General features: G+C 45.2%; 1 protein-coding gene across 5 annotated transcripts in view; it reads left to right on the top strand.

The window, feature by feature from the left end:
- Positions 1–6,362: 6,362 nt before the first annotated feature.
- Positions 6,363–20,101, top strand: part of APBB2 (amyloid beta precursor protein binding family B member 2) — a 373,668-nt gene continuing 359,929 nt past the window's right edge. For 3 of the 5 annotated variants that reach the window (XM_073805179.1, XM_019928278.3, XM_073805176.1), the window contains exon 1: positions 6,368–6,515. The gene's annotated coding sequence lies outside the window, so the exon portion shown is untranslated. Of the gene's footprint in view, positions 6,516–20,101 lie in introns of all 5 variants that reach the window. The other 2 variants (XM_019928274.3, XM_019928275.3) reach the window with 2 other exon arrangements.

Below are 20,101 nucleotides of genomic sequence, written 5' to 3'. Positions count from 1 at the left end.
TAGTATGCCATAGTCTGGTCTGTGTTTTGCTGCCAGCTTCCATAGATCCTGACCCTTTTCTGAACCAATTCTCCATCTATATGTTGATACAGTGGGCTACATGACAACCCTCCAGTAATTTTTTCTGGATACATGAACTACAGAGGGTTCCTTTTGTTTGCAACCAAGAAGTGTCTCAAACAATAGAGAATTTCATCTTTTTTGTTTGTTATCAGTGTTTCCAAAATTTTGTTCAATGAATATCAATTACTTCTGTAATAAAACACTTTTAATTTAATGTAAAATCCAATATAAATGTAAAATATAAAAATCCTTGAAAGTAAAGAATTGAATTAAAATGTAACAAGAGCCACCTAATGGCAAGAGGATAAAATAGATAAATATTGATCGTAATAGTAATAATTTTAAGGTAATATATATTGAATGCTTACCTCTGAGCCAGGTGCACTATTATGAGCTTTATGTGCAACATCTCAGTATATACTTTCAACAACACTGAGTTGTACATACCATGATTATCAACCTTTTCAGATGAGGAAACTGAGGTTGCAGAGGGTAAGTCACTTTTCCAGAACCACCAGTGGCATGGTGGTGTAGCTAGGATTTAAACCTGGGTAGCCCGAACACAGCGTCTGTCACGGATGAGCTGGTCATCACTTTTTCCTAGGAGAGTTGACTAAGATTCTGTACTAGAGATAATAAGAAAGAATGAGTAGGATTTTGCCAGGTACAGAATACATAAAATGGTCAGTTCAGCTTGAGAAGGGTGTGTGCAAGGGCAGAGACAAGAAAGGCCATTACCTATTCCAGGAATTTGTCAGTGCAGGGGGTGTACTGGGGGTGTGGAGGTGGGGAACAGCTGGTTGAAAGGGAAGCTGGTAGTAGAGGAGTCCGAATATAGGTTTGAAATGGAGTGGGGGTGGGGCGGTCATGTGAGTCCTTAGGTTTAGTAGTTTTTATCCTTAAGCAACTGGAAGTCATCAGTAGTCTTAAGGAAAGGGAGTGACATCATCAGCAACGTTTTTTAGAAGGATTACTCTGGCAGCAGCACGGAGGAAGTGCTTGGACTGGGAGTGATGAGTGTCCCTAAGGTCAGTCAGCAGGATACTGAAACAGTGCATGAAAAGCCAGTGAGGACAGTGGAAGTGGGACAGAGAGGAAGGCCCAGATTTGAGAAACATCCCTGAGGTGGAAGCAACAGGGCTTGGTGACTAATTTGATGCAGGTGGTTAAGGAGGAGGAAGGAAGAATTGAAGATGACTGAGATTTCTAGTTTGGAAACCTGAGTAATTGGTGATATCATTAACTGAAATAGGAATGGAAGGAAGGAAATCTCTGTGAGGCCTACCAGAAGATTTATATGTGTTATTTCATTTAACCCTAAACAAACCGATGATGAAAAGATTAAGATGCCCATCTTGTAGATAAGAAAATCAAGGTCCAGTGAGGTTGAGTAACTTGCCAAGATCACACAGATGATAAATAAAAGAGCTGGGATGTGAAATAGAGTTTTACTCCAAAGCTGGTATCTTTCCATGATGGTATTCTATACTCTGACAACAATTTTAGTTTGGAAAAATAGGACTAAAGCTCAGAGGAAAGCTAGATAGAGCTAAAAACATGGTTCCTTTCAGAGGAGGAAATGATTAAGAATGAGGGGAGATTATAGTCTTACACTATTGGGATAAAGGACTAGAGCAGCACTGTCCAATAAAATTTTCTGCAGTGATGGAAGTATTTTATAGTTGCACTGTCCAATATTGTAGCCATTAGCCCACACGACTATTGAACACTTGAAATGGGGCTAATATGACTGAGGAACTGAAATTTTAATTCTAATTCTAATGAATATAAATTAAAAAACCATATGTGGCTAGTGACTATCACATTGGACAGTTTAGAACTAGAGAAACCAGCCAGACATGGAGACAGTCCATTAGAGGAGAGGCCTTGTTGGTAACCCCAAAAATCACTAGGTATTTGATCATCTGCCTTATATCTGTGGGTAAGATTCGTCCTAAGTTTGGGGACTGTAATTCATTAATTAGGAAGAGGTTCTTTCCTACTGCAGACAGCAAATTAATTTTACCAAGTCTTATTTTTGGAAGGAGAGTAAGTACAATACTCCACTCCTTTCTTTTCTTTTTCCTTCCCTTCCCTTCTTTTTGCTGCACCATGCGGCTTGTGGGATCTTAGTTCCCCAACCAGGGATTGAACCCACACTCTTGGCAATTAAAGCGTGGAGTCCTAACCACTGGACTGTCAGGGAATTCCCCCCGCTACCTTTCTTATATGAGACAAAAATCACAGTCATTTTCTCAGTATTTACATTTTTCTGTATAGAGTGTTACTTAAGAGCTCAAGCTCCAGGCAAACACCTGGGTTCAAATCCAAGTTCTGCCACTGAACCGGTTTGTTGTGCCTTGAGTTAAATTACTTCACATTCTCAAACTTCACTTTTACTACCTGTAACATAGGGATAACAATAGTACTAACTCATAGGGTAATGGTGAAGATTAAGTTAAATAACCTATGTAAAATGCTTAGCCAGTATCTGGTACTGGCTTAGCACCCACTAAAGGCTGCCTATTCTGTAAATAGTACCTTATTGTGATGTTTGCACTTTGCACCTCTGTGTTTTGACATTACTTGACTCTGTTTTTGCATAAGTGAAGGTATTCTCCCAGTTCTCTAAATGTCAGAATATTCCAGAAAAGAAATACACATTCATCAAGATAAAAAAGTGGGTAGGGTTCTGAAAATTCTTATTTGTAGTCATTTTTGTATTTCACTTTGATTTCTGTTTTGATAAAGTACTTTAAATCAGTACAGTGGAAAATCTTAACCCTGATATTTTGTTGTGATCATTAAAATTCCCTTGGTTTAACCTTAGTTCATACACCACATGATCAAGCAAAAATACTAAAAGCTCTAAATGTTGACTCAAAAGATTTCTCGATGTCTGGAAGTTCTGAAGAATGTCGTACTGCTGTAATTAAGATATTTAATGCCTAGTCTCTGATTATCTTAGAAGTAGCTAGATAGGTTGTATAGTGGTTGGATAAATCAAGTACTCTTTAAAGACTAATGACTTCAGAAATAGGAACAAGTAATAGGATCTCTTTTGTTGCCATCGATTTTGTACTTGGTAACCTTTGGACTGAAAGCATTGTGATGTAGTCTTGCACTTTGTTTAGTGTTTATGCAAATAACAAATGTATTTTTTCATTAGATTGGGATGTCAAGAAATCTGTGTTCAAGTGCCACTTCTGCTGAGTTGTCTGTTTAGGAAAAGCCATCTTTGGGCCACAGGTCCTCTGCAGCATCTAAGAGTTGACCCAGACTTGATTCTAGAATGATCTCCTTCCAAATAAAATTCCTTGAATCTGACTTTTCTTTTCCCCTTTGGTCTCAAAGGACGTAAACAGGTAATTTTTACTTCCGTGCTTTTATAAACATGCTCTTGGAATATTTCATTTCCTTGGAAAATAATTCATGGGTGAGTCAGCATGACGGGGGAAAAAAACATAATAGATATCAAAATTGCATGAGGTGGTGAAACGAAAAATGATTTTCTTTGTAAACCGAAATGATGAGGTACAAAGAAACCAATGACTTATTTGTAAAATGCGTGGTGGAAGGCTCTAGGCAGCAGAGCTAACGTGCTGTTACTTATGAAGCAACGCGGCGGGGGGGGTGGCCAGGAGTCCTCTTCATACTGCCTGAAAACGGCTATGACTATAAACGTTCCTTTCCGTGAGGGAGAAAGAAAATGTGTGTCGGGAAGCGAAAGAAGGAAGCAAGCAAGCAAGCAAGGAAGGTTAAAAGCTCCTCCCAACCCCATCCTCTCTGGAAATACATCATTAAGGGAATTTCCTCCTGCAGCCACGGAACGTTCTGTGGCCGCTTCCACGTCACTATTAGGGGCAGCCAGGGATTTTGCTTTTTCTGGCGGTGACTTCCCAACTCCTCCTGCGGGTCCCCTGTGGATCGCCGAATGTCGCCCTCCGCCCAGGACGAAGTCAAGCGGCGAGGAGGCTCCGTAGGCAGGCGGGTGGCGCAGCGGCCGGGAGAGGGCGCAGGAGCATTTCCTGCGTGAGCGCGGCCGCGGGGCCCGTTTCCGGAAGGCTGATTGCATCAGGTGTGGAGCCCGGCGCCTCCTCTGCCCAACCTGGCGGCCACTGCGCCTGCGCGCGTCTCCCCGCCCCGCCCCGCCGCCAAGGACTCCACCGCGGGTTTTCCTCCCGGTCCCGAAGAGATCAAGCCTGAAGGGGCGAGCGCCGTTCACCGCCCCGGACCCCCGAGAGTGGGGATGGTAGGGCCGGACTCCTGGAGAGCTGTGGAGTTCGAGGGAATAGAGTACCTGCGGAAAGATGACCTGCCTGGAAGGCCGGTGGCGGGTCCCGTCTCTGCTGCTGACGGAAGGGGTGGTCTTGGGCTAATTTCCTCGCCTCTCTAGGCCTGAAGGACATAGGCTAGAACTAAAAGGCGTTAGAGTTAAGAGTCTGAATTTTCTCAAAGTAGGTTAAACTGCGGCCCCCAACTATCCTTGGTGCACGAACTGCATAGGCGTATCTTGGGGTGCAGAGACTCAGCCCCAAGGATGAGCACTTTCATGGATTTATAGGGATTTCTCAGTGGCAATATTGTCTTTGCGTTGCAGAAGGAGTGACGTGATTGTTGGCCTGCAGATTGATCTGAGGGAAATTGTTTGTGGCAGAGGTTTGGGGGTGCAAATGCCAGAAACCCCTCTTCCACAAGGCAGCTTCCCCCTACCACTCATTCCTTCCAACCCCACTCGAGTGTGCGTCAGGGTTCCATTATACACTCTTTTATACACACCTAATAGATTTCCCTCCTAACACTCTTCATATTTTTTTTTTTTTTTTGCGGTACACGGGCCTCTCACTGTCGCGGCCTCTCCTGCTGCGGAGCACAGGCTCCGGACGCGCAGGCTCAGCGGCCATGGCTCACGGGCCCAGCCGCTCCGCGGCATGTGGGATCTTCCCGGACCGGGGCACGAACCTGTGACCCCTGCATCGGCAGGCGGACTCTCCACCACGGAAGCCCCACTCTTCATGTTTGAAATGACATTTTTGAGTGATTATTTAATGGATTTCTGACTACCTCGCTGGACTAAGCTCTATGAAAGCAGGGGTCTAGGCTTTTTTTTTATTCACTGCTATTCCCAGGCTAACCATAAGATCTTGTGGGTCCTCAATAAATTTATGACGTCGAAGGAAAAACGTAATGCCGGCCCCAATTGCATTGAGTCCTCTCATGAAGAACAAGGACCGGTGGGGTGTGGGTTTGCTGTTTGAGGAAGGAGTGCATTCTGGAGGTGTGAGGAAGAGGATGAGTGAGGAGGAGCCATCACTTTGTCGTTACTATTAAATTACTTTTAGCACAATCCTCCTGAAGGAGATAGTAGGTAAGGCTGTGTGTAGAGCAGTGGTTCTCAAAGTGCGGTCCTCAGACCAGCAGCACCAGCAGCACCCGGAAAGTTGTTAGATGTGCAGATGCTTGGGCCGCACCACAGACCTACACATTCAGAGACTCTGTCCAGCAATCAGTTTCCAAAAACCCTCCAGGCGATTCTGACGCAGGCTCAACTTTGACCACCGCATCGGTGAAGAGCAACCCCAATGATGCCTTGGGGACGTTATTCACAGTGTCTGGGGCAGAGCACTGATTACTACCTATTGAGTATCCATTCTTATCAGGATCTTGCTTGTCTGTTTAAATTGGTTAAAATTTAGTTAATATTCCTGGAGGTGAAAAGGAAATTATGTTTTCCTCCTCCTGCAGGTGTACTTCTTCCTTGAGGCGATCTTGCTGTGATTTTCATATCAAGAAATGGTGTGTGTGTGTGGCATATGCCTGGGGTTCTAGATAAGGAGACAGAAGGAAGGAGAAGGTCTCACCTACAAGTTGCAGCTGGATGGGCCTGGGCAGCTCTCATCTGAGGACATTTTCCCATTATAAGGGAATGCAGACATGTGGGAGAAAAGACTAGCCAGGGATAAGGTTACCTTTTGGTGCAGACAGACGCCGAGCCTTATGGAGGGGTTATCATACCGGGATGCATCGCCTTGGGTCTCGACACTCTGGCCCGCATTCCTCCCTGCCATCTTCTCAGATAAGGGGAGCGCGAGTTCAAGAGGCCCCAAAGCCTCTGCCTGCAGGGGTCGCTCTAGGAGCGCGGCCCGCCCCCTCCTTCTAGGCCCCCGCCCCCGGCCCCGCCTTTCTCGGGATCCGCCCCCGCCCGGTTGGGCTCCTCCAGCCTCTCCGCGCAGCCGCCGCCAAAGCCCGGAGAAGTGGAATCTCGCCGGCGCCGCTCTCTGAGCGGGACTCGTGGAGCGGCACTGGGCATGCTCAGTGGCCAAAGCCAGTCCTGGTCTCAAGTAGGAAGCTCGTGCGCTGTACCCGCAGCTGATCCTGGCGCTCCTGGCAGGGCGAGATTGGAGCAGAGCTGCCGGGCGCCGGAGCCGAGGCGAGCGCCGCGCGAACCGCCGGTGAGCCCCTCTTTCTTCCTTGCTTTTGCTCTCGACCCCGGGGCGGCCCGGGAGTACTGGTGAGAGACCCAGGCAGCGGCAGCAGCTTGCGGCGAGTGGCTGCGCGTAGCCGGGGCGGCTGCTCCTCTCCTCCCGGCCCCGAGGGCTGCGCGGCCACTGCCGCTCGCCCAGCCGCAGCCACAGCTGCAGCAGCTGCCACCGCATCTGCAGCGGGCGTCTGCTGCGGAGTCCCGTGCGCCCTGCGCCCGCGCCGCAGGGCTGGGTGGCACGGCGCCCGCGGGCTCACTCCTTGACTCCTTCCCTCTGGCTTCTCGGCGCCCTCTTTCCATCGGCAGCCGGGGCTTCGCAGGGCCTGGGGCGGGGGAGACAGGGTTGGAGGGGGTGCTGGGCGGGGGCTGCGGAGGGGAAAAGTGAGGGTGGGCGCCGGCGGGGAAGAGCGCACACCCCCTTGCCCTGGCACCGGCCTCCGCTGTGCGGCTGGGCTCTCCCCGTGCGGCAGCGCGCTCCTGCCGGGGAGTTGAAGACCGAGCTGGCTTATAGGGGATTCAAAGGGGGAAAAGTTCATTTCCCCCTCGGAGGCAGGGAGCGTTTTAACTAGAAAATGGCTGTGCGAAGGGGACCGAGTCAGGGAAGCTGGTCCTGAAATCCCCTCTGCTGCCCGCCGGGCGGAATGGAGGGTTGAACGCTAGAAATGACATTTGTGCGATGAAAAAGATTGCTGGACGGAGGGAGGGGTGCGGAGTCCCATAGAAACAATGAAAGGTGATCTTGATGTCGGCGGTGAGTTCTAGAACTGAGGGGTCAGGGGCCAAGGGCCGAAGGAGCGTGGGACCTGGATTTAAAAAAATCATACATTGAAGAAATCAGATTTAGAGTTATAGTCGTTTTGTAGTCAAGTTTAGCGCTGTTTAGAGCCATGACTGTCCCAGACGGTTTTGGATGGATTGAGTGGTTGGGGAGGACCAACACTGAGAGGAGAATAAGGTCAGTGTCGGAAGCTCACACAAGACTGGGCGCAGGTTTTTTAGAAGTCCCTCAGTCACTGGCTTTACATTGCGCCTGATGACTTAGGTGAAATACTTAAAGGATTATCATAAAATGATGCCAGCAGTGCTGTTTGAATTCCAAGAAATGAAGAAACTTTGTGAGGTTGGCACTGGTTTGTCATTTGTTTTAATATTTCACTGATTTAAAAAGCAGACAGTGGCATCCTGATCCGTTATTCTGGATTTGGTTCTCTAAAGTCTTTGGTTTATTTTTCTTGTCATGGATTTATACTTCAAATCTTGTCTTTAAATGGCCATGATAATTAAGAATATCTGAATTCGGGTAGATGGCCTTTCAGGAAGGGGGATTTCTTTATGAAGCCGCTTTGTTGTGTTTTCAGTTTGTAGCTTGAAAGCAGTTATTTGTTCAACAGTTGTTCATCGTAACTTGCACAGTCCTAGAAAGGGCACTGTTCTGAAAGGATGACGTTTGTCAGGAGGATGAGGAACGTCCACGCTGGGGGAAATGCTGAGAGAACACAGGTGGCAGTAGAGTACAATGGTCCAGTAGTCAGAACACCTGGGGAAAACAGATGACAAGGTTTCTATAGCTGTCCTTTGGTCATCGGCTTACTATATGACCTCGAAAAATGACTCAGGGTCTTCCTAGGCTGGGCTTGGTCTAGATATTTGCTCAGGGCCTTTGAGAAAGAACTCTAAAGTTGAGATCCTTTTCCAGGGAAGGTGTTTACTTCTTTCATTCTCTCTTCAAAAGGATACTTTTAACTAAGTAATCCATCTGCAGGGAGCCAACAGGGTCCCCTTTTCTGAAACTTTTATAAAGTGGTAGTGGAAAAACTTGATGAGCTAAAGTGTGAAAGACTGGCTTTTTACAGTTAACTGGAGTAATAAGAATACTGACTACAGAATCATCTAGGAAAAGTCTACTAAATAGTGCAAGAATCCACATGTACAGAGATAAAATATTTTAAAACTTAACTCTTTTTATGTCATGTTTCAACTTTTTGATGACTTTTTTTTTTCTGCCACCAGAGAAACAAAAACAAACATCAAGTTCTTTTTTTTTTTTCCTCTCTTTTCTGTTACAGCAGGAATTAATACTGAAAGGCTTGCCATTGTACTAGAACAGGGTTATGTTGATTACCCTAATTTCAGGATATCTAAATTTGTCTTTTAAGAGAAATGGAATGTTGTCTCTCTGTGCCTTCTTCAGTTACAGTTTTAAAATATTCAGTACCCTGATGATATAACCCCTGAACTTTTCCAGGGGCATAGGACAGACTTTTAGTAAAGTATTGTAAGAAGATATTACTACTTATGTGGGTGATGGTTATTTTCCTATCCCAAGTTAAGGAAAATAGCATTTGTTCATTATTTACTGTGTGTCAAGTCTGATATTGAACTTCTTACATATCTTATGTGTCAGCATCTTTGACATAAATGTCAGTTTCCCAAGAAAGTCCCTCTGAGGAGGTGGACAGTCCTTTGCTTGTACAGCAATAGAACTTCAAAGTTTTATTTTATATGAGACTATCTTCAACTGTTTTCATTATTATTCAGTAAGCATTCTCTTGTATAACATATTTGTTATTTAGAATTAGACTTGATTGGAACAGCATGTCTTCAAGATGATTTGAATGTTTTTAAGAAGCCTCCATCCAGGTTTAAAAACTGTTTTATGTTCATTTATTTTCAACAACGTTGTACTACCAACAAATAAGTGTAAGGAAGGCAAGCCCAGATTACCCATTTTAATTTTATGTGTTATTAGTGCATATTCTGCATGTTGATATGTGTTGATGGCGTTTCTTTCGGTTGAAATAGTTTGTCAAAGGCAGAGTGACAGATTCTCCATAATAAAGGGTCTGGTGGGATTTGACCCTGGGCCAGGGTCGTCCACTACTTAAATTTACTGTGTGACCTTGGGAAAGTCAGTTCACTTCTTTGGATCTCAGTTTTCCCATATGTAAAATGAGAGCGTAACAGTAGAAAGCACCCTCTGGGTGTCTGTTGGGCCTTCATGTCCCAGTCCAGGGGCCTGTGATGCATCCATTTGGAAAGGGGGACTATAGATAAAACCTTAGATGAAGCCGATTTTGTTTCACTAAGTCTGGCCTGTCCTGCTTTGTGGAATGCCCTTCCTTTTTTTTTGGCCAATTCCTACATCAGTTCTGGTTTTTATTTGTCAAAGGATGGTTGTCATAACATTAACTCTTTGTGGTGCTGCCAGGTTTAGGTAGGAGATAAGGTAATGATTAGATTTGGGTAGAGCGCCGTAGTAGATATTTGAAACTGTTTTATGGCATCTTCTGAGGAGACACTCTGCTCTTGGGCATGCAGGTAATCCAATGAATAAGTCTCCTCTGGGGCTGTAGAGGAGGCCGCCCTGTACCTTGGCTGCTGGGGCCTACCCATGTGAAATCTGGACAAACTTTTCCCATGTCCCTGTCCTGTCGATTCAGCTGTTGATCAGAATTGCCGCCCTTGGTCTCTGGAATAAAATTATCATTATCAGTTCATGTTAGCACCATCGCTGTATTGAGCAGGTGCTGTATTGATCTGCTGCCGTAGTAGCAGGAGTGATGGCTGTCGGGATGCAGCTACGTGAACTTTTCTTTTGGCAAGCCATGATGATGGGGCAGAGAGCAAAGGAAACCTGGTGTTTGTAGTATACTTTGCTTTTAAGATGGTCACAAAACTCAGCCTCATTAACGTTTAAGTGAGGCAGGTGAAGAGAAGCCAGAAGTCAACGTTTAAATAAGTGATAATAAATAGTAAGTCTAGAGTTTCTGATCATAACTAGGCTCCAGTGTTGCTGGGCCTGTGGTAGGAGCGGGGCAGTAACTGCGAACACCAGGTGAGAGCTGGAAGAGAGGAAGGACATGGAGGCTAGAACGTCAAGTCATCACAACTTGGCAAGAAGTAAGAAGCCTTGGTCGGTTTAAAGGTATCAGAGGCCATTGGGTGTAGAGTTACAGGAGACATTCCCTCTGTACATAACCTTATTTCCATAATATTTGGATCCTACCTAGTCTTCTAAGCATTGAACAAATGCTAGGGCAGGCATTACTTTTACAAGCAGGAGAAAAGTCACAATGTATCACTTATTGGTGTATAAAATGTGCAGGTTCATATGGACAGCTATGAAAAGAGAACATGCGAAGAATAAATGGTATGGAATTATGGATTAAGGTTTTTCTTTATTGTTTGTGAATGATTTGGTCATTGTAAATAAAGCGAACCATTCTACCCTTTGCCTCTTGTGAAAATCTTGCAAAATTTTGTCTGCTAGGCGATAACTGAGGTTTTTGCAGTGTAACTCTCCTGGAAAGTATGCTTCAGGAATGCTTGGAATAGGAGGCAGAATGGTTTGTTTTGATTTTTACCTTTCAAGTTGACTAAAACGACTGCACTTTTGGAACTGAGCTAGGAGAAGTGTGTGCTTTGGAGGACAAGGTTGGGGAGAACTCGCAGAGCTCCAGAGAGTGAAGGGAACCTCTGTTGTTGAAGAAGGAAGACTTGGCATTACCGGTGGTATGGAATGCAGCGTTCCCCACATCGCTCCCCTATGAATCAGAGCTTAGTTTCTACACAATATGAAAGTAACTGAGTGTCTACTATGTGCACGTCACAGTGCCAGGGCTGTTGTCTGTTGGTGAGGTTTCCACTCTCCTTACCCAAGTGATGATGATGGCAGTGTAGTGAATATTTCATAAGTGTGTTCACATTAGATGTGTCCTTCTCTCTGAGATGATATCACTCGGATATGGGGTAAGATTTCTTGTACAAATTGATGGGAATATTTTTATTTGGCAGCTTAATGGTCCATGAAATTGATAAGTCTGGGAATCTGGGCCTGAGATGTAGAGAGCTCTGCCCTCAGGATCAAGTTGAATAGTGGAGGCCAAGCCAAACTGGAGCTTCTGGGTGGGCTGATGGCGCCTCCAGGCCTTCCAGGAATGTGGAGTCATTGGTACAGACCCAAGGTCCTAGGAGCTGAGAAGAAGCTAATTTTGAAAGTGCTCTGGGAACCAGCGAGTATTTTTGAATTATAGCCCAAGACTGACAAGGAAAACGCCAAGATGAAAGATGAGGTTCTGAGAGAGCAGAAAGGACAAGGGACTGAAATGTGAATTTTAGCAGGTTGGGCGCGAAATGACACATCTCGGTTTTTGTTTCTTTGCATACAGGCCTCTTTTTGCCCAAACAGCGTGCTTTAGCAATTCAGGATTGGCGATTCTAGGAAATGCTGATGGAGTTACAGCCATAGAACCGGGAGTTGTGTTATAGCCGGCTTGGTTTGGATCTCTGCAGTGCCATGCCCTCCAGGGTGAGCCTTGATAAGTCGCTGGAGGAAGTTTAAGAATAATTTGCTCATGGAATTGGTATTATTCACCTTTAGTTTGAGTTGCTCTTAGTGGGTGGGAGGAAAGGAAAAAAAAAACCCAAATTATTTTTGAGTTTTAAATAGTAGCTTAAGAAAACAGGTAATGTATTTTCAGATAATACTTAAAAAATCTGTGCTTCGTAATATCTGGATCTCACTGGTCGTAATAATAATATATTATTAATATTGTGGATCTCTTTGTGCAAAGAGCTTTACAGCTGTTACCCTATTTAATTCTTACAAAATACTGTAGTGCTATTCCTATTTTAGAGATAAGGAAACTGAGGTCCTTTTCACTAAAGGCTACACAGTGAACAGTGATGCTTGCCTTGGAACTGTAATCAACACAGGAGTCTATGGGTCGCTGAGGAACTGCCAGGGTGAAGAAATAACATTTATTAATTAAGGGCCACCTCTGCCTGGTGCTATACGGGAAACATTTCACTTTGTCTTTTGGGGTACCCTCTTCTTTTTTCCCTTTTTATAGGTGAGGAAACTCTGGTTCAGAAACATTAAAGAACTCACCCAGGCCCTAAACAAAGCCTGTATTATTATTTCCACCACAACATGAAACCTTCCTAGATTCAGCCTTGGGGAGAAGGTGAAAATTTCTCCTTTCGTCCGTTTTCAAAATCCCGTTAACCTAAATCTGCATATGCTTAGTGGTGGAGCTGTTGCCTCCAGATCATGGCCCCCATGTGCATTTCTTTCGTCTGAACACAAATTGAATAGTTGGAAAATCCAAATATAATTTCTAAATATGTCTGAAGCTAAGGGTTGCTGTGTTGAATCTCTCTGGGCAGATTCCGGTCTAGGATATTTCTATTGTGAATACAATACACCAGAATCTGATTAGTTGTCACATGCCAATCATGAGGCAGTGTTGGGGTGACAGAGGCCTTTGATGACTTCAGAAAGTTGATGTGAGGATTTCAGGGCCTCTCCGGCAGCGCTGAGGCTCACTTGAGACTTCTGGCTGCTAGAGAGAGGATGGTGGGTACCCCTTTCTGGGAGCATCAAACTCGTGCTTGATGGCTTTGTTCTTACCTTCTGATCTTCATTTGGTTTCCCAAGTAGACCTTTGTCCTGGGCAGTAGAGTCAGCCAGCAGACCTGCCACATTGAGTGTCTTTGATTTGCTGGGCAGTACTCAGTATCAGTGGAAGTTATGAATAAATAGAATTTCCTTACGAGTTAGGTTTCTTGAGTTGATTCATTCTTGAGTGAACAAATACAGCTGAATTTTTGAGTAGAACTGAGGCATGGTCTGGACTCACAGTGATCTCAGAGGGGCATAGATACTTCGGGAAACACTGATTCAACGTTGCATTCTGAGCAGAGCCTCTTATCCTCCCCGATAACCAAGTTTTATTTTTTTATACCTTTTCCAGATCACCAGTGCAGACAGACATGCATTCATTTGGGTACACTCAGAAACTTCGGCTTCGTTTGTCCATGCCTTTGTTCAGCAAATGTTTGTTGAACACATACTTGGTGCCAGGTACAGTGGGAAGTTCAGGAAGACAGAAAGGAATGTACCAGCGTGTCAATATAAGGTGCTTCAGTAGAGGCATGTGTGTGAGGCTCTGAGGGAGGGGAGAGGAGGGAGGCCTTACAGTTATAGGAGCCGTGGCAAAGGACTGTGGCGGAACCCGCTACAGAAAACCCTTCAGCTGTCTCCTTTTCCATTTTTCTTTGGCTTAGTGGAAGTGTTGTAGCCTGCTTCTCCTATCCAACACCTAGGATTTGCCTCTGCTTCTATAAAGGACCTAGAGATTTGGCCTTTCAAATCTCTGTAGCTCTCAGAGGGAGCAGTTTTGCTCTCTGGGGAACATTTGGCAGTACTCCCTGGAAACATTTTTGATTGTCATGATTATGGAAGAAGTACTGCTGGCATCAAGTGCGCGGAGGCCAAGGATGCTGCTAACTATCTTGCAGTGTGTGCACAGGACAGCCCTATGGGGAGGCAGGTGAAATTTGGTGGTTACCAGCCAGACTTTTAGGATTCCAGTACTGCTCTGCAATTTCATAGCCATGTGATCTCGGACACCACAGTTACACTTGGACAACAGAATTACACAGTGCCTCAGTTTCCTCATAGTGTGGTAGTTACGAGGATTTCGTGAGGTAAGGTGTGATAAGGGCTTACGGCAGTACTTGGGGGAGTTCCCTGGTGGCCTAGCGGTTAGGATTTCGGTGCTTTCACTGCTGTGGCCCGGATTCAATCCCTGGTCGGGGCAGGCCGTGCGCCGAGGCCGAAAAAAAACAACAGAAAAACCCCAAACAAGCAAACAAACAAAGAAACAATACTTGGCATAAAGTAAGACCTTAACAGCTATTATTATTTTTAGTTTTAAGCAGCAACTTTAACTTTTGTCTCCGAAGAGCTTGAGTTTGGAGAATCCAGGACAGCTGAGCTTATGGTACCGCCTCTCAGTGTGCTTTGGGGTAAGAGCTGACCATTGTTTTTGTTTCTCTTGTTCCTTTTCGGCCATGGGTTTTATTTTCCACTGTTACCACCTCTTGATTCTAGGGCTTTCCTTTGCCTTTCATCCATTTTTTTTTTCCCCAGGGACCCAAATTTATGCCTTTAATGAACCTTCCCCCTAGAGGGCTGAGAAACATATTTATGATTTTCCTTAGCTCTGTCTATTTTGGGAATGGTGAGAAAACGGGAAGAAGGTCAAGGGAGATGTTGCATTACTTCCTGATTGTCACAGCTCCCTTCTTTATCAAATTCCATGCAGGACCGAGAGGCAGGTGGTACCGTCTGCTTAGTAACCCTTCCCTCTGCGCCCACCAGCTCCACCCCCAAGTTAGGTGCCTGCTGTTTCCAAAATATCCTGTAATTGGGTCACAGCATTATCTGCCTGCTGGAGATCATTTCTAAAAATCAAAGTAAAGACTCGGTCTGTCTCAGAGGGATTTGAAATGTCTCTGTCCTCTACCTCTGGGCTTTGCAGAGTTGTTCTAAAAACAAAAGAAAGCGGACTTGTTATCTCGATTAGGTGGCAGTCTCTCTGTGGCCTAGAGCTGTGTCATATTTTCACTTGCACATGCACTCAAACCATGGTCCTTTCTGACTTTCAGCTGGAAGGTCAGCTTGTGGACTCCACACAACAGATCAAATTTACTGTTGAATTTTATCACGTGATTGACTTGTAAAGGTTTTCCTTCAGTGTCTTGAATGGTATCAACAGACTAGAGAAAACTTAAGTTCAGTTGATATAGGTTTCTAATTTCCTTCCCCATGACACTGTCCTCTCTCCCCTGAATGAGAGCAGTGGCCTCTCAGTGGCCTCTCGGCTTGTCCAGCTCCATTCAATCAGTTTGGCTTTCCAAGTGCTGGGCGCCGTTCCAAACGATGCACATGGAAACTGACTGGGACGGCCACTGCCTCTGACAGCTGAAGAACTAGCTACGGTAAAATGCGACGTGTGCTTCCCAGATCAGCAGCTGCTCTGTTTGGGTGTGGGGTGTGTGTCAGGCAAGCTTCCCAGGAGAAGGGATGCTCCATCTATCCCACCGCACACCTGGCCCCTCCGTCTCTGCCGCTGTGTCAGGCGCCCCTGACTCCCAGCTCCGAAGCGTGCCTCCACTTCCTTCCCACCGCTCTTGCCTCTCACCTAGGAGTCTGCAGCTCCTCCTCCAGGGCCTCTCCTTGTTCTCAGCAGGGTCTCCGAGGTCATCTCTTGAGATCCGCAGGCCTGGGCACGCCCACCCCACCCGCAGGGGCTCCTCGCCGCGCTCAGGAGGAAGCCCAGCTCCTTGGCACCGCATGTGAGCCCCTCATGGCCTGCTTACTCTGCATCTCGTGCTCTGAGCTCGGGCCTCACGGTATTTACAACACGACAGTTTTCTCTGGCCTTTTGTCCTATTCCCATCGCCTGCAACCATCCCTGCCGTCTGTGTGCTCTTTACCTGCTTGACTTTAGTTCCTCCTTTGGGGAAGTAGCTTAATCATCACCCACCTCAGTATGCGGCAGGGTGACCTGTGGGCTCTTTAAAACACACACGGCCGGCCCCACCCCAGGGCTTCTGATCCCATAGGCCTGTGGTGTCTGTAGCCTGATGAAAGCTTGCAGTTTAATGATTTCCCAGGAGATGCTGATTCTGCTCATCTGGGGACTGCACTTGGAACATGGTCACCCAGGACAGGGTGACTGGTTCTTCTCGCTCCCACGGTGAGCTCCCTCACACCCACTTACATCCCACCTTTGTTAGCACGCAGAACTGTAACCGTTTACTTCCCTGGCTCCTTTTCCAGTCCATAAGCCCTGGAGGGACAGCACTGTGGCTTCTTCATCTTTGTGTTCCCAGTGTTTTGGAAGTCCTGGGTGCTTGATTAACATTTGTCAAAGAATGAGTATGTGAATGAACAAGAATGTTATCGTTGGAGGTTTTGATAAATATGCCCCAGGACATTTTCAGCAGCTAGTTTTCCTGAGAGTTGATCCCCAGATATGGTGGTATAGGCTTATAGTATGATGTTAATGGGGTTAACATAAGAGCCGATTAACTCTGTGGTTTTTGTGTCCAGATTCTAGAGAAGTCTAGGGGAGGGGCTACCTTTAAACCCATTATTGTTTCTGGAATGAATCAAAAATACATTGTTTTCTTATAGTGGCTCAGGATGAAAATATGTGTTCACAGGAAATGCAGATGTCATTTAATTTAGCCACAGCATAAGCATGGCCCCTTTATTTGAAATAATAAATCATATTGAACTGAAATTAAGTATAACCAGATGTTTAATCATTTCTCCAAGCCAGAAGGAGGGATAGCCAGAATACTTCATTTCCTTATTCATTCTGCAAATGTTTATTAAGCACTTACTATGTGCCAGTGGGTTTGAGGGGCATGGCGATGATGAAAACACTCTCTGCTGTCTCTGTGGGAGGGTCTGTGAAGAAATAGAGACGGGTGATGTGATGTAAAGTGCCTAGTGGGTTCCTTTAGATCAAGTGGTCCTAGTATGTGACTATTAAGCTATGTCCCTAGTGGCAGTAAGTGATGGCCATGTCAGGATCATGGAGAGGAACAATTTTAGGCCAGGAGAATGGTACAGAGGGCCTCACTTTAAAGCATCTCTTGGTGGCAGGAAGGATAAGTTAGGAGTTTTGGATTAACAGATACATACTACTATATATAAAACAGATAGGGCTTCCCTGGTGGCGCAGTGGTTGAGAGTCCGCCTGCCGATGCAGGGGACGTGGGTTTGTGCCCCGGTCCGGGAAGATCCCACGTGCCGCGGAGCGGCTAGGCCCGTGAGCCATGGCCACTGAGCCTGCGCGTCCGGAGCCTGTACTCCACAACGGGAGAGGCCACAGCAGTGAGAGGCCCACGTACCGCAAAAAAAACAAAAAACAAACAAACAAACAAAAAACAGATAAACAACAGGGACCTACTGTATAGCAGAGGGAACTATATTCAGTATCTTGTAATAACCTATAATGGAGAAGAATCTGAAAAAGAATACGCACATACACACACGTATAATTGAATCACTTTGCTGTATACCTGAAACTAGCACAGCATTGTGAATCAACTATACTTTAATAAAAAAAAAGATACTCAAGGAACACGCCCCCCCCCCCCAAACGAAAAAAGCTCCTTAAGGAGCCCTAATGATCCTGCAGTCCTGAAAACTGGATTGATATCTCATTATTATTGTGCCTGGTCATCGGTCATCCAGGCTTCGGCTCCAGGCTTGCCTCCAGGTACTCTAAAGCAGTGTTTCTCAAAGTGATTGGAAACCCGAGTGGTTGGAAATATATTGTGAATAAAGGTTTCTGCCATTAAATTCAGAAAATTGTGTATACCTACTCTCCATCAGCATATTTAAGAAGTCCTGCTGAAACGAAGTTTGTTAACTTCCTTTAACCCCGCATTTGCCTGTGGGTGCATCTTGCACAGTCTCTTGTGAACTGGTGTTTCTTGGCACACACCTTGGACAGCCAGCTCTAGAAGTTCTGCTTTGCATGCCCCTGAAAGAACATTGCACGTGAGGCAGACTTCTCTGCTCACCCTTCAGTGTTTTCTCATCCTTGTGGAGGACTGCAGGATCTTCAGTGGGGACAGCATTTCTCTTATTGGTTTTCCTCATGCCTGATCAGTGGATTGGTCCCACTGGCTTGGGTCCAGAGATAAATGGCATCTCGAGCCAGAGAGATCATTGCTCGCGTGGTGCATTTAGGGGAGGAGCTGGCTAACGGAGAGTGGTTTTTGACTTGAATTGTTCAAATTATGACTTCATTGCATCTTTCGGATATCTAGACATTGTCTTGGAGGCCAGCTGACTCTAAGTGGACAGAGGGAGAGAGGAGTGACCAGCTGGAGTTGCTAAGGCTGAGCATTAGGTATGAGAAAAATAAACTTGGGGTCAGACTTGGTTAAGCCTGTCCTGGGTTTTTGCTGACATTTTGGAATCTTCCCGACTTAAAAGAATATTGGCTTTTAGATTTTTTTCTGTTGAGGTGTGTTTAGTTTTGGTCCTACGTGAGGTCAGAGCTGACGGACTAGGTCTGTCTTTGTGAAGAATTTCATTCTCTGATCATCTTTATGGTTGTAGTTTGGCATGGAGGGCAGGAAATGGACTAGGTCGGGCGAGCTCACTGAAAATTTTCATTTGAGGGAGAGCCCTGGATGAGTCTTTTTGAAAGAATATTTGCATAGATAGAATAATTCAGAGTAAAAGAGTGTTGGTTCAGTTTTCAGGGATGGGAGGAGGCCCCTATCCTGTGCTGCTGATTTTTAATGCTTGGGGCAACTCCCAGAAAGATGCAGTAGGACTTAACTGAGAAGAGGGTTAAAAGAAGCTGCAGATATAGATGGAATAGCCCCCGAAACCCTCCACCCAGGGAAGGAGCCAGTGTGGAGCACAAGGAGAATTAGGGCTGGGGGTCCCTGGGGGTTCCTTCTAGTTCTGGGAATTTAGACTTTGAATTTGCAGTGATCGGTGCTTTTGGGTCCCCCTTGTCAGGGTACTCTTTTCTTGGCATTGGTGCTTTCCCTAAATGGGACAGTACATTTAGTGTGAACAGTAGATTTGTTGCATACCATTACTTGGTCAGTATCTCCATGTCTTCAACCATCTATTATCCCGAATTTCAGGGGGAAAAAAACCCCGTGTTTGAATTAATCGTATTGCAATGATTTGAGCAGAAAATGTATGAGCGGTGGTGCAACAGAAGTAACACTCACCACTCTTATTCATGAGACTTAGCAATTGGGTCAGTGTCGTTTTCTAAAAATGTCTTTTTTTTCCAGGACTTGAGGTTATTTGTACTAAAATAAATAGAGGAAGTCTTGCATTCCATCTACTTAACATACAATGGTCTCCCGATCAAAGCCATCTCCTGCTGACTTGAGTTTTATTTTAGCTTAAGTCATTTTCCTTTACTGGTACCAGATCGTGCTGTTATGTGTATATTTTACAAGCTGCAAGTAGAAATAAAAAGCAAAAATAAGATGTGGCATTGTATTGAATTTTGTCTTTTTCCCCCTTTTGTTCTGAGAACATGTGGCTTACAAGAAAAACCAATAAAGATAGACGACTGGGGAGAGTGTTGATTTGTGGCATTATTATCTTTATTTCTTGTAAAGAAAACAGGATTTTCATTAGATGCTATTGTGCTGTTTTCCATTGAGAGAGATAATAGTGGGATGGATGGCCCCATTCAGAGTCTATATACATTTTTGCTTAACATTTAAATGATTTTTGTATGAACATTTGTAAAGGTGTTTCTTTCTTTCTGCAGCACCAGCTATTAAACAGTGTGGTGCTATCTTGCCCAAAACAATTTCCTTCCATAGGAGAGCTCGGTGGATACACGTTTTTATGAAATCACATTTGCTTTTCCTTAGTGTTGACCTTGAAAGCTAACTTTTGAAACGCTTGCAGATATATCCTTTTGATAGATGGTTAGGTCAAAGGAGGATACCCAATGTGATGTGATTTTTTTTTTTAACATCTTTATTGGGGTATAGTTGCTTTACAATGGTGTGTTAGTTTCTGCTGTATAACAAAGTGAATCAGCTATACGTATAATACATCCCTATATCTCCTCCCTCTTGTGTCTCCCTCCCACCCTCCCTATCCCACCCCTCTAGGTGGTCACAAAGCACCGAGCTGATCTCCCTGTGCTATGCGGCTGCTTCCCACTAGCTATCTATTTTACGTTTGGTAGTGTA

Source organism: Tursiops truncatus, chromosome 5 (assembly GCF_011762595.2).
Source record: "Tursiops truncatus isolate mTurTru1 chromosome 5, mTurTru1.mat.Y, whole genome shotgun sequence".
Classification (NCBI taxonomy): Eukaryota; Metazoa; Chordata; class Mammalia; order Artiodactyla; family Delphinidae; genus Tursiops; species Tursiops truncatus.
The sequence above is the reverse complement of the archived record's forward strand: the minus strand, read 5'-3'. Positions and strand labels throughout refer to the sequence as shown.